This window comes from Chanodichthys erythropterus, chromosome 14 (genome assembly GCF_024489055.1).
Source record: "Chanodichthys erythropterus isolate Z2021 chromosome 14, ASM2448905v1, whole genome shotgun sequence".
Classification (NCBI taxonomy): domain Eukaryota; kingdom Metazoa; phylum Chordata; class Actinopteri; order Cypriniformes; family Xenocyprididae; genus Chanodichthys; species Chanodichthys erythropterus.
The window spans coordinates 13,827,366-13,845,590 of NC_090234.1; the positions used below are offsets into that span (position 1 = coordinate 13,827,366).

The 18,225-nt window shown below is 38.8% G+C and overlaps 1 protein-coding gene across 6 annotated transcripts in view; it reads right to left on the minus strand.

The window, feature by feature from the left end:
- Positions 1-17,813, minus strand: part of LOC137035915 (R3H domain-containing protein 1-like) — a 73,813-nt gene extending 56,000 nt beyond the window's left edge. For all 6 annotated transcript variants that reach the window (XM_067409720.1, XM_067409719.1, XM_067409717.1 and 3 more), the window contains exon 1: positions 17,686-17,813. The gene's annotated coding sequence lies outside the window, so the exon portion shown is untranslated. The remainder of the gene's footprint in view (positions 1-17,685) is intronic.
- Between the last annotated feature and the right edge of the window lie 412 nt (positions 17,814-18,225).

Here is an 18,225-nt window from a genome sequence, read left to right on the forward strand (position 1 = left end):
AAAGTTCCTCCAAAATAAATCAACTCAAGCCCAGGATGGACCGCGGCCTCGTCCTCCTCAGTCACTGTCAATTTCCAAGTCATAATCCTTCCCAGATCTCCCTCATCATCATCCCTCGCTCGTGCTGCCGGTGAGGATGGTAGGAGCAGGTGGGCAAGATTAACATTCCACATTTCCTCTCATAAAACCTGCCGCTAAGGGGGAAGACTTATAGATTTTCAATATTAATCAAGCGCTAACCCCTCGGGAGACGCACCCACCCCGTTCCAGGCATTACAGTTCAAACTCCTGGATTTCCAGGAATCAAGTTCTCGGGAAGAGGAGAGACGAGAGAATAAGAGAATCCCGACGCTTGACAGCCACCACATTCGGAAAATCATCATCCCCTTTCTGAGCTCGGCCGCAACAAAGGAAATCAAAGTAGCGTCGTCACTCACAGCGCTAAAGCTGCAGATCGGAGGGGAGGGGAAAAAAATCATCTGTCAAATAATTATAGCTCGTCCTACGATTTCACAGTACAGTTGTCTTTTTCTTTAGCGCGAGGATGAAAAAAGCACCGCCAGCATTCAGCCAGAAAACACCTGGCACAAAGCTTGCGAGACAACAGTTCCAAGTGCTCGGCCGCTTCATTTACATTATAAAGAACGCATAATGGCAGTGCTTACTAATTAAGCCTCGCAATGCAATTTCTCTTCCTGGAAAAAGCAAAATAGGAGGGAGCTAAGTGACAAACGCGTTTATTTACATTTTTCCCTACGGACGATGTGATTCCTGCATGGAGACGGTGGAAAAAAAGCCTAATGAGGTCCCCGGAGGCCGAGCAGGAGAGGAGCCTTCATCGGTACGTGACAGCGCTCGGCGGACACTGTTCCATCCTCATTAGAGCAGGGGAAAGATGCCGCTCTGGTTTAGGATGTGTCAGTGAGCAGCGACAGTGTTCCTCTTCACCGTGACATCCTGCTTCTGTAGCACAGGACAGGTGGGGACAGGAAACGGCTGGCGATGTGACGCTTAATGCACACTTACTGGCATGCACCCGCTCGCCGCTCCTTCCCGCATCTGTCCTCGGGTCACGCGACAATTACAGCCCGAGAAGTTTTCGATTGCATAAAGCCGAGGGCGGCCTTCGACACTTACTCTATCCAGGCTAATTCTGCTTCATTTGATGCAACTGATTCACATTAGCTCAGTAGCTCAAGCTCATGTAAGCGACCAAACGTGTGAATTCAACTTGTTGAAAAAACTGCTGTCTCATGAACAGGTCCAGATGCAAACTATGGACTTTTTTTTTAATCTTCTGCAAATGTATGTGGAATGGATTTAAAGGGTTAGTTCAACCAAAAATTAATCATTTACTTATCCTCAATGTCATTCCAAACCCATAACACTTTCATTCATCTTCAAAACTAGGGTTGCCCCCCTAATAGTTGCCCAAACGTTATTCAACTAGAAGCATGGCCGTAACCACCATAGGCATTGAGGGGGACAAGTCCCCCAATAATTAGAATTGGCCAAATTGCATTTTGCAGTGAAAGAGTGCATGTGGGGTAAATAGCTAAACATTTAACATTTGACAACTGTTTTACGATGTCTAACGACCCACAGTAACATACAGTGATGCAAACTACTCCGCTTTTTTATTTGGAATTTTTCCATTTTGAAATGAAAACATGCTATCATTGAAATTATGTCATCCATTACGAAGGTGACGAGACTTTTGTCCATGACGGACAGATAGCATCACAGTTAGTCTATGTGGTATGTCGGGCAGGAAATCCAAACGTTCACCTAACATTCATCGGCTTAACTATGACTTATTTGACACATGCAAGTAGTAGCCTAATTAGTAGTAGCCTAACCTACACAGATGAACATAGGTGCATTTGAAAGCAGGCGTATATCAGCAGATCTGTGTATCGGCGGATATATTAGGGATTCGCTGACGGATGCATGCTTTTAAATGCTCTCATGTGTATCTGTCAACAAAACGTTGTGCTTTTGTAAAATAAAGAAAACAAACAGGGTGCACTTTCTGCCGTCTTGGTCACAGTGTACCGTAGCAAGTCACAAAAATTAACCAAAACTTAGCATATACTTGCCTCACAGTCATTACTGAAAAGTATACGTGTAAATGAACCAATTAAAATCGAAAGCATTCGCTGATTATGTCATCTGTATGAAATGCTCATTTCTCACAATATGTCCACTATACCGAGGAGATCTTTGCAGCCGACACTGACTCAGAAATCACTAGTTTATTAATAAACTATTAAAAAGTTCAGACAGTCTCCTTTCTGTTTTTTCTTTCTTGATGCATTCATAATCATTACTTTTGCCAGTGTGCTTCTACAAGCATTATGAGCACCCTTGAGCACTTAATTTATATTTTAAAGGCTCAATATTATGGTTTGCTATTTCTCTGTCATATAGAACAATGTTAGAAATGTTACATATAACATTCTTTCTCATCCCTGAAACTCAAACCATTTTCTCAGTAGGGCTGCACAATTATGTCAAAAATCATAATTGTCGATTATTCTCTTGAAATTGCAATTGCGAATATTAATTACGATTATCAGAATTACATTTAATAATGTTTTGAATACCTTTATATCATTGTTTGAAGAAACTGCATGCCATATATTTATGCAAAAATAACAAGCTGAAAACACTCTTCCTGAATTTTTTTATTGCTTTTCTATTGCATTAAGCCTTAAACGTCAACTATACATTGGTTTGGTTTATTCTTTAAATAAAATAAAAGTAAACATATGCATGTAATAATAATAATAGGGGCTTTTGCATCATGTTGTTCTAGGAACTTAGTTATAGGAAATAGCCACCAGGGTGATTCCCAGAGAACTAATGTTCCACTATGGCCATTTTCACCACCAGTAGAAGCTTTAAACTGTGCACGGCTTTTTAAAAATGGCAGGTGCTGGTGTTTCACGTTCGTTCGACCAGTCAGTGTACACTTGTGTCAATGGTAGTTCCTTTTGTGCTGGTTAGACCTTTTACACTCTGAAGTAGTCGTGATTTGCCTCTCACAACGTAACATGCCTCTTAAGCACGCAGAATAATGTGTTTTTTTAAAGTAATTGCGCCTTTGCACGATTACGATTACATATGCCGCGATTTCGTAATCGTGATTAGAAATTCGATCAATTGTGCAGCCCTACCCCCCAGTATATATTTAAGTAATTAAATATCATAAATGTGCAATTAGTTGACTATTGGCTTAAAGTCCCTGTAAAGTCAATTCTGAGAATTCTTTCTAAACACTTTATAAATGTTACAGGGCAATTCCAGCGTTATGGACGTGACATTTGGAGTCAAAACTTGAAATATAAACGCTCAAAGAATGCATTTAATAGTAACATATTGAACCGTCTATTTATATATTCATAATCCCTTACTAAAGGAGTCCAGACATTAGAAAAATGTCAGTCTATTCAACTGTTTTATATTTTAGATGAGGGAAATATACAGCGTTACGGACGTGACAAAAAAAGTCACTAAGATTTGGGTGACAACATATTTTTTAAGAATTCTGTGACTTACATTGCGCAAACCAAAAGTAATACTGCCCACTGAATGAAGAAGGGTTGGCTCTCCACAGAGCATAAAATAATAATTTTATTTCATTTTTCATGTTCGCATTAATGAGGAAAAAACAACGTTACGGATGTGACAGTTTTCCGTTACGGATGTGACCGGTCTGAAAGCGGCACAGAAGACTGGTTTAAAACTGCTTTAAAACTTTCACAGAGACCTTAAGCAAGCATTTAAACCACCAAATACTGAAATCTGGGATACCAGTATGGTAAGACTCCACAATTTATCAACTTTTTACTAAACTTTATACAAATGTAACGTTATACTCTGTAGTGCAAAAGGTTATGGATTAGACCTATTTCTCATGTTGACAAGCATGTGCGTTGTTCAAGAATCAAATTAGAGACCATGATTTTCCTTCTTACAGAACTGCTTGCTAAAATACATTGACAAATATTAATGTTTATCATAAAGCAGTTTAAAATCGCATGTTTTCCCCACAGTCAGGTGAACCGATTGACACTATTGCCAATCGCAATCATGTCAGTTTTATGTTTTGTGTTTGAATGACCACACGTTTTTTTTCGTCTAGTTTTCAGAGTTTAAAGCGGAGTCTTGAGTCAAAATGATCAAACTTTATTTCAAGTCAAAATTATTGCAATCTTATTATTTTCATTTTGTCAGCTTGATTGTGATCAATATAGGCTAGGCTATTCATTTTTAACCAACCAGTAACACGACATCCCAATTCCTGAGGGAAGTGTCCTATGAGACACAATGCTCTTCTATAAGTTGTACTGTTTCATATAGGCCTACCTTTTGATGTTCATATTTCGTTCTCTGGCAAGAGGAAGAGAAGATCGGTTCATGTGCACCTGATCCGCCGCTTACAGGCGCTGCAGTAGCTAATCTGTCACGCGCCGTAGGCTATTAAAGAGCGACATCTATTGTTTAAATTGTTATAAAATCGACTGAATTTGAAAGTTAAACCTTTTTCATATTAAAACTAACAAAGCACAAAGAGTATTGCGATTATTGGATATGTTCTGATATGGTAAGCCTGAAACAGATGATAGCAATATAAAGAAGCAAACTCATAGGATTTAATATGAAGCGTCCGTAACAGTCACGTCCGTAACGCTTACGTCCGTAACGCTTATTATGGTTGTTCAGAGCAACGTAGTGAAATGAATTGTTGATCCTAATAAGCATAAACATAATTTAGCTTTGCATATAAAGTTTCAAGTTATTTGCATTTATAATCGTTATATGACAAACTTAATCTTTAAAACGTTACGGACGTGACAGAGCACTGAAGCGTCCTGACCTCTTTATTCTAGCTCTTATAAATTCATCAGGCAGTGCTGTTATGACTAAATGAGTGTATTTATTTCTCAGGCATGTATCCATCTTTCTACACAATGCTTACTGCTAAAATAAAGTTTAAAAAAATGGGGTCTTTGATCCCTTTTTTGAAAGCATGAAATATGGTTGGTTGAAAATTTTGTTGCTTACCACATATATTGTGGATAAACAAGGTAATTTTCTTAAAATTTCTGTTAGAGCACATTAATACAGTATATTACAGACCTAAATGGACAATTTAAAAAGGGTTTTGTTCTTTTGGTTAAAACTTTTTTTTTCATGGTAAAGATGACCTTTGCGTGGAATTGCCCTACAAATGTCTTGCTGAAACACATTACAAAGACTGTGAATTGTGTAATGCTTTATTGTGAAGTTAGAGCGTTAAACAGTTTTTCACCAAGTCTCTGCTCAGGATTTTTTGGGCGGAGCTAAAACGGGGGTCTGATGACGCACTTGGACCCCCGAGCATAGCCCCTCCCCTAACACTATATATAACTGTCGATGACGCACCGAGCGTGGCGCCGCCTCTACAGCGGTTCACTCGCTCAATCTCGAGTGTCATTACAGTTATACAGCCCTTTGCACATTTAGCTAGTAATGCCTTCGTCACGCAAATGCATATTACATGGTTGTTATAATATACAATATGCTCGGTTTCCTTATTTAAATTTCCTAAAACGATGATATGAAGGATTCTAAAGTGATCGTTCTACACCGGATAATTTTACAAACTTTCATCAGACAGCTTGGATTCACAGATAATCCGCTGTTTTAGGTAAATGTGACTGAACAGACCTCGGTCCCCCTCCCGCCTCGGCCTTCCTACCGTCCCACCAATAACCGATGATATATGGGGCCGGACAGAGTCCCTCCCGTCCCGGCCTTCATCCTCCCGTCTCGCAGCACCGCCATTTGACGACTCGACAACAGTCGGCAGTACGTGCCCACCAATGAGTGTAAGTTGCCGTGTTTGCTTATATTATAATTAGTAGGTAGTCCACAGTAACTCTGCTAAAATTTGCAACCCTCTAAATGATTCTTTTTATATGCATCAGTATGTTTGACTCATTAGACTCAAGTCAGTTGAGACTGGAGCTCTCACGAGTGGGTGTGGTTCCAGCGCCGACAGCAGACACGCCCCTAGTATTTGAGAGCAGAGAGCGCTGCCTATTTTTTCAGGATTTTGATAACTTATTTCATTTACTTGCAGATTTTTTTTAATCATTCAAATTTGGCTGAGTGGTTAATAACACATTTTTCTGTGGTGTGACAAACTCAGAACACACACTTTAAAATGACTTTACAGGGACTTTAAATGAATGACTAGAAAAATCTTTAGTTAGGGGCAGCCCTTTTCGAAACACATTTTTAATGAAATCTGAGAGTCCATGCAACTTTGACAATCCAAAAAGGTCATAAAAGCAGTATAAAATGAATTCATATGAATCGAGTGGTCTAAACCAACTCTTAAAGCAATCACTTTATATGATGAACAGACATGCATATGCATACATAGAGCACATGCAATAGGGGAAAGACGGAAGCTCAAATGTGCATTCGTCACGCTAAAACAAACATCATTGGTTCTCAAGCATCACAAGCATGATTGAGCTCAGGTTTCATTAAAAACATCTTATTTTGTGTTTCAGAGATGAATGAAAGTCTTATGGGTTTAGAACAACATGAGGGTGACTAAATGACAGAATTTTCATTTTTGTGTGAACCAACCCTTTAAATGGAACTAAAAGGACTGATGAAATATTAGTACCTGCAAGCATGATGATATAAGACAAATTAAGAAACAGAGAGGTGTAGAACTTTGTGAATGAAGGTTCAAGTTCAAGTTTATGTGTATAGCACATTTCCAACAGCCCCCAGGCTGACCAAAGTGCTTTACAGAAAAGCAAGAACAACACATACACAAAAATAAACCAGAAGAAAATATAAAACCACCCATTAAATGTTGGTAGGTTGTTCCAGTTCTGCTGGTGTTTCAGCATCGCCTCTATTCTATCTGTAAAACAGTGGAAGATCTAAGGAGATGAATTATTGTTTATTGTAATTATTGTATTTAAATTATTGATTTGGTTGATGGTTATTGGTTTAAAAGACTGTTCATGAAGCTGCTCTCTCTCTCTGGATCAGAACGCAGATTTCATCGTTCGCTGTGATTGTGCACGTCAAAGGTTTAATAGACACTGAATTTGAATCAAGATTGCAAGCGTAACGATTAATTGTGCAGCTCTTCTTGAAAGTGTCCCATCATGATCTGAGGGGGTTAAAATAATAAAGATCATTTGAATAAAACAAAAGCACATGGGTCATTCCCTCTTAAGTGCTCCACTATTTACAATTTTTGGAGATGGAATGACCCATATAGAACAAAAATATTCTCAACGTGATTGACCTTTGCTAGGAAAACTCAATGCAAAACTCAACACAGGAAGAGCTGACAGTGTTACATCATTTAACCTCTTACACACCAGCTCTCATTCAACAGCAAATGCAAATATCTACAGAAAGAGACCCTGAGAGAGATAGAAATGTCACTTCAATCACTTGAGAGATGCCCGCAGCAATTAAAGAAAGAGAATCAACTCTTAAGCTGCAGAAATTGTAAGCGGTACAATCCACACTAACACATGGCGATGAAGGGCACCGCTGCACCACGGGACGGGATCCAGCGTTCTGCCGGCACATACTCTAATTAGGTCAACCGTGCGCTACACGTCGACCTCTACCTGGATCTGAGGGAACCTGGACTATCACATGGGATACGCTTCCCGCTCATGGGAACATCCTGACTGCGGTTATTCGGTTAGAGCGTGCCGTCGCTCCTCAGAGCTCGTGCCAATTTCACAAATCTGAAACCGGCAGGTTTTTCGTTTGTGCAAGAATATTGCAGACCTCCAACTTTGTTGGAGAACTGAGCCGGTGAACCGCACAAGACGCCTTTCTCAGCGAAGTGCAGAGGCGAAACTGTAATGTTGTGGAAACTTAATTGACTCGATGACCCGCTGCATTGATGGATGGCGCTAGATACCCAGAGCATTCAAAAGACAAGAAAGACTGATGGGTGAGTCGGTAATGGCGTTAAACCTGCACAGAGGTGGATGGAAACGGCCACCCGCTGCGACAAAGCAAGAGCTCAACAAATGTCTGGTGTCAGACGCTTCATATAGAGACGGGAAATGAATGTCTCTAATGGGTGATGGAGGAAAAGATGCAGAAAAAGCACGGATCCAGTTCCTTTAACACAGAAAATCTGTCAGGAACATTTCCATAGCAAAAGGCCAGAAGAGAGGGGCACAAAAAATTATTATAAAATGCTAAAAGGTTATAAGAGCGAGCGTGGAGGGCTTTTACGCGCAACACCGGAGGGACGGGCTTTCTGCAGCGCGACACATGATGATACAGTCAAGAGAGATGCAGCGTATGCAGCGACAGGCACATCAACACTCTAATGGAGGCTGCGTCTATTATGCTTTGTAAGAAAGCTGCGAGTTGCCATTCATAGACCTGTGCTCGATTCAGGTCAGGCAATTACCGCACACGCTCTGAGAGCACGGCTTAATGTCTCAAACTGCACAACTGCTCTTAACGCAACACCATTGAAAGACGACACTCTGAACCGGGGTGGAGGAGTTCAAAGCCGCTCTATACTGCCATCGATTGAATAACATGCTAAATGTTCTTTAAAGCAACAGATCTTGTCTGATATATTGCAGATGAAGTTAAAACCGATGTAGTGTCACACTGGAGGGATGGACATTATGGTACACTGTAAAAAAATGCTGGGTTAAAAACAACCCAGGTTGGGTTGAAAATGGACAAACCCAGAAATTGGGTTGTTTTAACCCAGTGAATGGGTTGTTTTAAAATTGGCTTGTTTGGAAATGGACAAACCCAGAAATTGGGTTGTTTTAACCCAACGAATGGGCCGTTTTGACCCAGCAGTTGGGTTAAATGCCCAACATGCTGGGTAGTTTTATTTAACACAACTATTGTTTAAAAATGACTATGTCTGGCTTAAAATGAACCTAAAATATGTTGGAAATTAAAAATTAGACACATAATTACTAGAGGCAACAATAATAATCAAAAGGTGTACATTTATTAATAAGCAATAAATGTTTATAATTTCATTATTATCAAAGACTATAGGCACAAGACGTGTCACTCGTATTGTTTTGAATGGGAGAAAGTGTAACACGCAATATGGCGGAATAAGTCCCGCCTTCTAAATAAGAGCCAATCGCCGACTGGTAAAGTCATCGCGTCACTTCAGCGGCCGTTAGAATCACCAGTTTCTATAGAAACAGTCAGACACGCGCCTCCGAAGAGACGCGCATTTAGGTCTGCGTATGCGCATTAGCTTGATCCAGCCTGAAAAATACAGTTTTTTTGTCATGATTGAAGTGTTTAGAAACTAAATTTATGAGCCGGTTGTTGTTAGATTTCATTGGTGATTTCAAATATGAAATTTAATCGTAAGGTTGGTGAACAGTTTTGGAGAATTTGATGTTTCCCCATTCAAAGAGATTGCATGATGCCCAGGATGCCCGAGAGGCGTTTCAAGGATGGCTGCCGAGTGAAATGACTTGTCTTAAAAGGGACTTTGTAATTATTCATTAAACATATTAATACATTTTTCATTTCCAAAATATTTTGGGTTCATTTTAAGCAAGCAATACAGAATTAAAAAAAAAAAAAAAAAAATAGTTGAGTTAAATAAAACAAACCCTATAAAACCCAATCAGCTGGTTTGTCCATTTTCAACCCAACTTGGTTTGTTTTAGACACCTAAAAGATGCCTACTCAGTAATAACATGGTCTTCAAAAAAATCGACTATTAAATTGATCATAGTTAAGGCTTAAATTAAGGCTGCAACTAACGATTATTTTGATAATCGTGTAATCTGAGGATTATGTATTAGATTAATCAGATTAAACCAAATTTTAGTTAAAAATAAAAATGATTACATCCTGCTCAATGTTGACCTCCAAAAAAATTTTTGGGATGTTGAAACAAATTTAACTTTGCTTTCCATTTCCGCAGGCATTTATAGGCTGCTGTCACTAAGAGCTAATGCACTGATCCAATATTGACACACATCTGATTTCCTTCTCAACTGTTTGCATTCACTTTCAGGACGCGTTTATGAAAATACCTGCCGAGACTGGCATTTAGAGATCGCTCTGTGTGTATGTGTCTGTTCAAGCGCAACAAAGCGCGAAAGAGGACTCAATTCTATGTTCGCGTGCGAGTATCAAATTAAGTTCTCTTTCACCTTTTCCTGTGCTTGAATGGTTTAAAACTGCTTTAATGTTTCAATTGGCAAGACTTAGAAACACATGCAAATCACATGTGTGGCGTGGTCCGTACAGATGATGGACGATCCATTACACCCCTAGTATATAAACTATGCTATACAAAAAAGTAAAAGGAAAGCACAGATTGAACCTACACATTCACTTATATAGTAAGTATATTACATTTATACCTCATTACAAGACCCTTTACATTTACTGCTCTCATAAAAATATGTAGCAGCATTTTAGACATACATTTAACGTCCAACAAAATGCATATTTTTTTGCGCTCCTATTGTAATCTGTTTGATGCACAGCCAACACACCCATGCATTACAGATAAGGATGTAAGTTACAAATTAATGCAAGCTATGCACATTAATGCTTTAAACAGCACACGCATCTGCCAGAGCACCTGACAGTAGTACACTACACACATCTTTATGCATATGAGTTTGTTTGAAGCGCCGAATATAAAGCACTCTCATGTTTAGGATAACCTAAAGCAGTTCATTCGTGTTGCTATATTTCAGAATTAATTTGTCCATAGAAATGTGTTATTCACTCCTGTAAATTGACAGGACGAGCAGATGTTTTCCATGCACAGCATGCAGGCATTATTAATCATTAATCAAATTCAATTATCGATTAATTGTTGCAGCCCTAGTTTAATGAAATCCTTAACACCATGAATGAAACTTCCCAATTGAACTCTGACCCAGAACACCTCGACTATATATAATATGGGGGATATTTTGCACGGCCAAGCCACATTTTCATCTGTAAATGTAAAATCAAATTGTAATATCCTTCCATCACACCTCCTGAACGTTGTGGCACCAGAAACACATTTCATTATAATGCAAACATGAAAGTAATATTCCCATGCAGCACTGCAAAAGCAACACTAATTCTGCTGATTACAGGTGAGAAGCACTCAGTACTCTCCACAACTACTGAAAAACTCCTCGATCACCCTGTTTAATTGATAAACTGATGGTTTTGAATTAAAGGTTTGGCATTAATGCCCTTTTTATTTGACTTATTTGAGAGGCACCAGAACTGTGAATGTTTCTGAACAAATACTGTGACAAAAGGCATCCAGGTTGCTACTTATTTTGAGACTGACTTACTGCATAACATCACAGCAGTGAATCTCAGGCTATGTCCACATTCGTCCGGATGCAACTGAAAAAGCATCCTTTCCCCTCTACATTTTGACCTTTCGTCCATGTTTTTTGTCCAGCAAAACCTGAGCTTTTTGAAGACACTTTCTCAAGTGGATGAATTTGAAAACGCAGTTATGCAAACGGAGGTATTCGAAATGATGACACATTTAGTTATGTAACGCATATTGTATCCATATACATCTATGGATGCACTGCCGTTGTTGTGCCGGCCTCATTTTCACAAAATTTACTCTCAATTGCTGCGGCAAAACAAATGCAGTGATGTTTTAGACCCAGTTACGATAAGTCCACGGTTTTCCCATGGAAATGGGCTACTTTAACACTTGTCACAGGTTGTTTCTCATGTCCGCGAGTTGAAGCGACCCCAAATAACATGGTATTTAGTCCCTGGAATGCGAATTTTACAGGGGAACCCTAACAAAAACGCGGATTTTACCCCTGGAACACATTTTTTACCAGGGGACCAAACCTGAAACGCAATTAGACTAGTTTTGAACTAGATTTGATTAGGCGAGTTTTGTTGTGAAAACCTGGCAACCCTGTTTAGACCAAACATAGAATGGCAAATGAGTGTGACCTGGATGGATGCACCAGTAAGTGGTGAGATATTTTGCTAATAAAATGATCATACCATGAGAATAGCTTGAGGATTTTATTATATCTGGTCTCAGGCTGTGTCCGAAATCACCCCCTACACCCTTAAATAGGGCACTATTTTAGGACACAGTGCAGTGGTGTCCAAAACCATAGCGGATGTTATTAAGGTGTGTGTGGGGGGGGGGGGGGGGATGTGTAATGCTATTTCATGCATTCAGACTTATTTACACTGTTAAAGAGTTGCATTCTCATGCTAAACATGGCCAAAGTTTCAAAACACGAGTTGGACGTATGAGTATTTCTGTGCCAAATCCACTACTTCTGATTTCGGTACAGGATTCAGAGAGTTTTTTTCCAAGTGTGTCCTGTATAACATCAAAAGAGAGCGGAATTAGGCACTAGGGCTGCATGATTTATTGCAATTTTATTGCACGCGATTTGGCAAAGGCTGCGATTATTTTATGCGCAGCTTGTCAGAGCTGTACGCCTCTGTGATCAGTAGTACATTTTTCTTTATCTGAAAGCCAGAGGGCGCTCTTGTGCAGAAACTGCAAATATGCCCTGCTGCCGAAGTAGAACACGCGTCATTCCAGGAAATCCCATACTATCACTGTAGCTGAATAAACAGAAGATTGAAACGTTTTGATTAATTAAACATGACTGGAACGTTATGATAATGAACACACGACTGCCTTACTTTGTGTAAGAAGTAGTGATCGACCGATGTATCGGTTTACCGATATTTTTCCTGATATTTAAGCATTTTTCCATAATCGGGTATCAGTTTTGTAATATTGGATTCGCCGATTTACGGCACCATCTTGTGGCCATTTTGAGACTTCCTCCGTCTGAGGAGATCAGTCAACAACAACTTATATGTTCAACAAAGTATATGTTCTACTTGGTTTGCTTTAATTAATCAACTTTATTTAACATAACAGACATGCACAAATGAGATCTGAGACATAAATTCCTGATATAGTTAATTTATGTAGCTTGTTTCTAAACAATTGAGACGAACTCATTGAGTCACGTAGTGTAATTCGCCATGTCCTGCCCCAATAAAGACGTAACTTTACATGAATTAAATAAAACAGACGTGAATGAGTGCATGTTGAAAATAAAATCGCTGAATTTAATTCTCTATCTGTTGTATTTGCTCACCATTAGTCTAGAAGAAAAAGTTCGTTCATATTGCTTAGCAACTGACGGATGATCAGGAGGCTTAAGCACGGCCACTGAATGAAACTTTTGACAAGATTATCTTGTTTAAACACCCTAGATTATATTATCATTTACTACATAATTATTTCGCTAATACACATAAATATAGCCTACCGCTTTGTGGAAATTAATTATTTATTATCTCCATGCGCGATCGCGGTTGATTAAGTCAAACAGCACTTTGTCAGTTGGCATTTCATGATTTAACGTTAGATTAAATTTAGATCATAAAATGCCAACTGGCAAGTGCTGTTTAACTTTATTAGATTATATAATCATTTGATTTACATAACCATTATTTAGTTAATACAAATCTAAATAAATGCAGCTCTGTGGAAATTATTTAGTATCTCCACACGCGATCGCGGTTGAGTAGCCCAATTTATAGTTTTGTGTAAATGCATAGATAAGTTACAGCACTTTGTCAGAAAGCATTTCATGATCTAGACCGACAAAACATAATTAATAACACTAGTTGGAAAATGCAATGATGTATGCTGTTTTGTTTGTTACTTTCCTGACAATGTTATATATTCCAGCTAATATTATTTAGTAAAGTTTTTTTTTTTTTTTTGTATGCGAGGAGGGAGTGATTGTTATAAATAAAATGGTTTGTTCAGCTCATTTGTGTTGTAATAATTGTCAAAAACAGAAGTATAACAGTAAATAAATATCGGTTCTGCATATCGGTTATCGGGTACATAAACATGCAAATAATCGGTATCGGTATCGGTTATAAAAAAAATCAATATCGGTCGATCACTAGTAAGAAGCCACATCATCTCACAGAAGGACGCTCAACTGTCGTTATGAAGTGAGTTTGGAGTAAAAACATGTTATTAAATGTTGTCTTTTGTTGGACAAGGTGTTAATAAATGCTTCTGGAAAGATGTTTTGACACGTTGTTTTTTGTCAAACATTATAAGTGATTCAAACTCTCAGTGCTTTCAAATGGTTTAGCATTTGGAGCCATAGTTCATTGATAAATCGTGCATAAAAAAAAAAATAAAAAATTGCTGCTTTGCGATTTCATAATCGCACAAAGCCAAATCGTTTAAGTGCAATTTCAATGTTTTTTTTCTAATCGTCTGATTAATCGTGCAGCCCTAATTGGCACTTCTCCATGATAAGTGTACACACACACACACACACACACACACACACACACACACACAAACACAAACACACACAAACACACACACAAACACACACACATCACCCAAAGCAAGAGCAAGATCACGCCCATCAACGCGCTTCGTTCAGGACACGGAAGCCGAGAGATTTTTCAACAATGGCTGTGTCCCAATTCAGGGGCTGCACCCTTTGAAGGCTGCGTACATCATCGGTCTCATTTAAGAAAAATAACTTTTAGATTGCAACATAAAAGAGAAATTACAGTATTTTACACCTGACAATGTATATCAGTCAATTTTATTATGGTTACTTTTCTTAAATATGACATCCTTGATGACGTATGCAGCCTTCAAATGCGACCCCCGGAGGACGCAGCCTTCGAAATGAGATGCTGCTCCTGTAAACCAAGGAATGTGTTTTTAGTTGTGAGGGAAAGATTACCCTTTTCAGCATCCCAAAGAACCCAGCGTTTTTCCGGGGCAGCAACAGAGTTGTGCACGTATGTTTGTTTGTTACCAGTTTGCCAAGTTTCAAATAATTACTAAACAGCACAAACTATGCAAAAATGGCGCATTCAGTGTCCAAAATCACTCGCCCATTTTCATTCACTTCCTCAAGTGAACTATATAACTAATGTAGGGAATAGTGAACGTGGGTATAAGGGTTGATTTCAGACACAGCCGCAGTGCGTTTCAATGTGAACGAGAAACTTTTGGAAGACGCTAGTGTGCACGTAGCCTCAAATCACAGCGTTTGCTGCATGTGACGACAGATACGATTTTTCTGAACGGATTCATGAAGGCCGCTCACGGCTCTCAGGTGAGTTGGTCCCGCGGGGTGAATGATGTGCACTACAGTACATGTGTTCAGTAGAGCTCATATATCACCAGCACACTATTAATATCAGCTGCTGACAGATACAGGCCATAGAGGAACACCGCCGAACAATACTGCTGATAAGAGCACTTATAATGTGATAAGACGCCGCAGCAACATCACACACATGCATCGGGACTGAACACTACCAAATGATAAATATATTTTCAACCAAAATGTCACCACCACTTGTTTCAACACCTTGTGATTGAAGGTAGATTTGCAAATCGGCTTTCAGTAGATGTGTGTCCTGATGCATTAGCATACAACACTGTGCTATGTCACTGCTAAGTGCACTTGACAGCTACATCCTTGATGCATCCCTTATTTAACACACCTCATTCAACTCATCCGCTCATTACAAAACAAGCACACAGTGCATCTTCAGTCGCCGCAATGAAAGTCAATGCAATAAAGCCAACTCTGTCATACTGGATGCATGCATTTCTAAGGCTTCTAAAAAGTAAACATGATCAAAACTTTGATGAACACACAATCTATTACATGCCCTCTGTCGTCTGATTGATCGTTAATACTTTTTAGCAGGTAAAAGGCTTTTAGCATCACTGGAAAAAGTCCAATTTCAGGTCACAGTTCATGTCTTTTTGCTGTTTTATAAAGTTAACAGAAGAATAACTTATAATATTTCAAGATAAACATACTGACTGAAGCAACTTAGGTTTACTTAAAGGTGCAATATGTAAGATTTATGTCCGCTAGAAGCCTTTTCAAAACAAAGGCGTAGCTTGATGACGGCAAGTTTGAACGCGGAATCTTGGGACAAGTGGTCTTCACATCATCACAGCCGGTGGAAACAATCGGGATTGGAGTTGGGAAGAAATCATGTTCATGGATGCGATTGTTAACGTTACTGTAGTATGAAGCAGAGCAGGAGCGAGTGTTGTGGAGCTGAACGATTGATCAACTCACGACTCACGAGCAGCGGGACTTTTATTATGACACAGTCGCCGGCGCCGCTGCCGCTTTTCCGGTCACGAGTATGAGGTAACGCAGCTCTGTTTATCATATTAGATAGAGTGTTGAAAATGATGTTATAACGTTACTCTGTGCGTTCGCTCGGCGGCTGCTGTGAGACACTGTTACACACTGCAGTAAGATAGAGCGATTTTACAATATCAGATTAAATGCTGGATGCTTGTGTTGAGAAATGGCATGCAGTTCATTTTAAAACATATTGTATGATGGAGAAAATGCTGTTACTGTTACTAAAAATAAAGCTGCATCTGATTATGCTATGTTAGCTACTTCAATAGTGTTATTCTCTGAGGCATGGTAAAGCATGAGACTCGCAAAAAATCAAGAAAAATTTGATTTAAACAATAAGACTAAACGTGTTGAGCTATATAACAATAATTCGGTTTCTGTCTATAAATATATCAAAACAGTTGTTCCCTTGTCTATTAAAACATATTAAAGCATCTTTGGTGTCTCCATGGTTTCTACAAAATAAAACCGGAAACCGAGGTTAACGCGGGTATGACGCAATTGACACGCGACTCCTCACACGTCCCGCAGCCTTGGTTAAAATTGCAAATTTCTTTACGATTTACAAATAGATACAAACATTTGGGATATTGTAAGTACTCAAGTGAACAAAATATATAACACTGGCATAGTGGTTTTTGGATATTTTACTGCAAAAATATTACATATTGCACCTTTAATTATCCATACATAATTTTTTGACCACATAAAAGCACTCAAACTCACTTACTAGCTGTTTGATAAAATTTCATCTCAAATCATCTCATAAACATGACTGATTTAGAGTCATAATTATTTTACCAAAGCACAATTTTTTTTCCTTTTATACAAGAAATGGGCTACCATAGTATAAGGCCAATCAGATGCAGAATAAACAATTGTGACTATACAGAGATCATATTTAACCATATCTAAGTACATTCTGCATTGCTAATATCTTCTGATAGCCGTGTCATTCAATCTGACTGAATCTCTCATTGACAACAGTTAGCATATTAGCTCTGCTGCTAAAAGACAGTCAATAATAAGATACACATTTGACAGCAAATTGACATTTATGAGACATTCATGTAATCTCAAAGTAAAATCTATTAATGCAGATCAGTTAATATTAAAAGTGAATGTATTCGTGTGACATGTCAATCACTTAAAATCACAGGCCTGTAGAGTTCAGTCACAGCAACCGGCGCCTGTTTCAATGAAACACATGGCGCACTTATTTACAGTGGCAGTGAAACCACAACATGAACTAACCGAGCTCTTCAGACGACATACAGGACAACAATAGTCAGATTATTTTTTAAATCGAGCTGTTTTAACTAACCAGCTAATGCAGATACCGCGTTAGCAGACTCGCTAATCAGCCGCTCGTGCAGCCGTTAGGCATATTCTCAACATCAATAAACAAGTATAAACATATTCTTACCGGTTCCGTTAAAGTGTGTCGTTTGTGGACCGTAATGATAATATTTTGGAAGCGTTTGTTGTTATTTAATGTGGAAAAATAAGTAAGCGACCGCTGAAGAGAGCGGCGTGGAACACGTTGACGGACAGCTCGTTCGATCCAATCAGAGTAGTCTATTTGCGATCGAGAGCCAATCACTTCACAGTGTTGAGCTGAGAGGCGGGTGTAAGCGCAAAGGCTCTATAAATATCAGCAGTCTCACATGAGTAAGTGGAGATTGAGCGAGTGTTGGACGTATTCATGTTTATAACAATATTCGTGATTTTTCCTGTGGGTAATTTTGAGGTAGATGACTAGAGCACTCTTGTTGTAATCCTTATTTGTAATGTTAAACTCTATATACAATATAGCAGCTTCACAGAAATAAACAGGAAAATAACAGAATCAATAATGCATATATTTAATCAAATATAAGCAGTAAAGCAGCCCTAAAAAGACATTAAAGGGTTAGTTCACGCAAAAATGAAAATTCTGTCATTTATTACTTACCCTCGTGCCGTT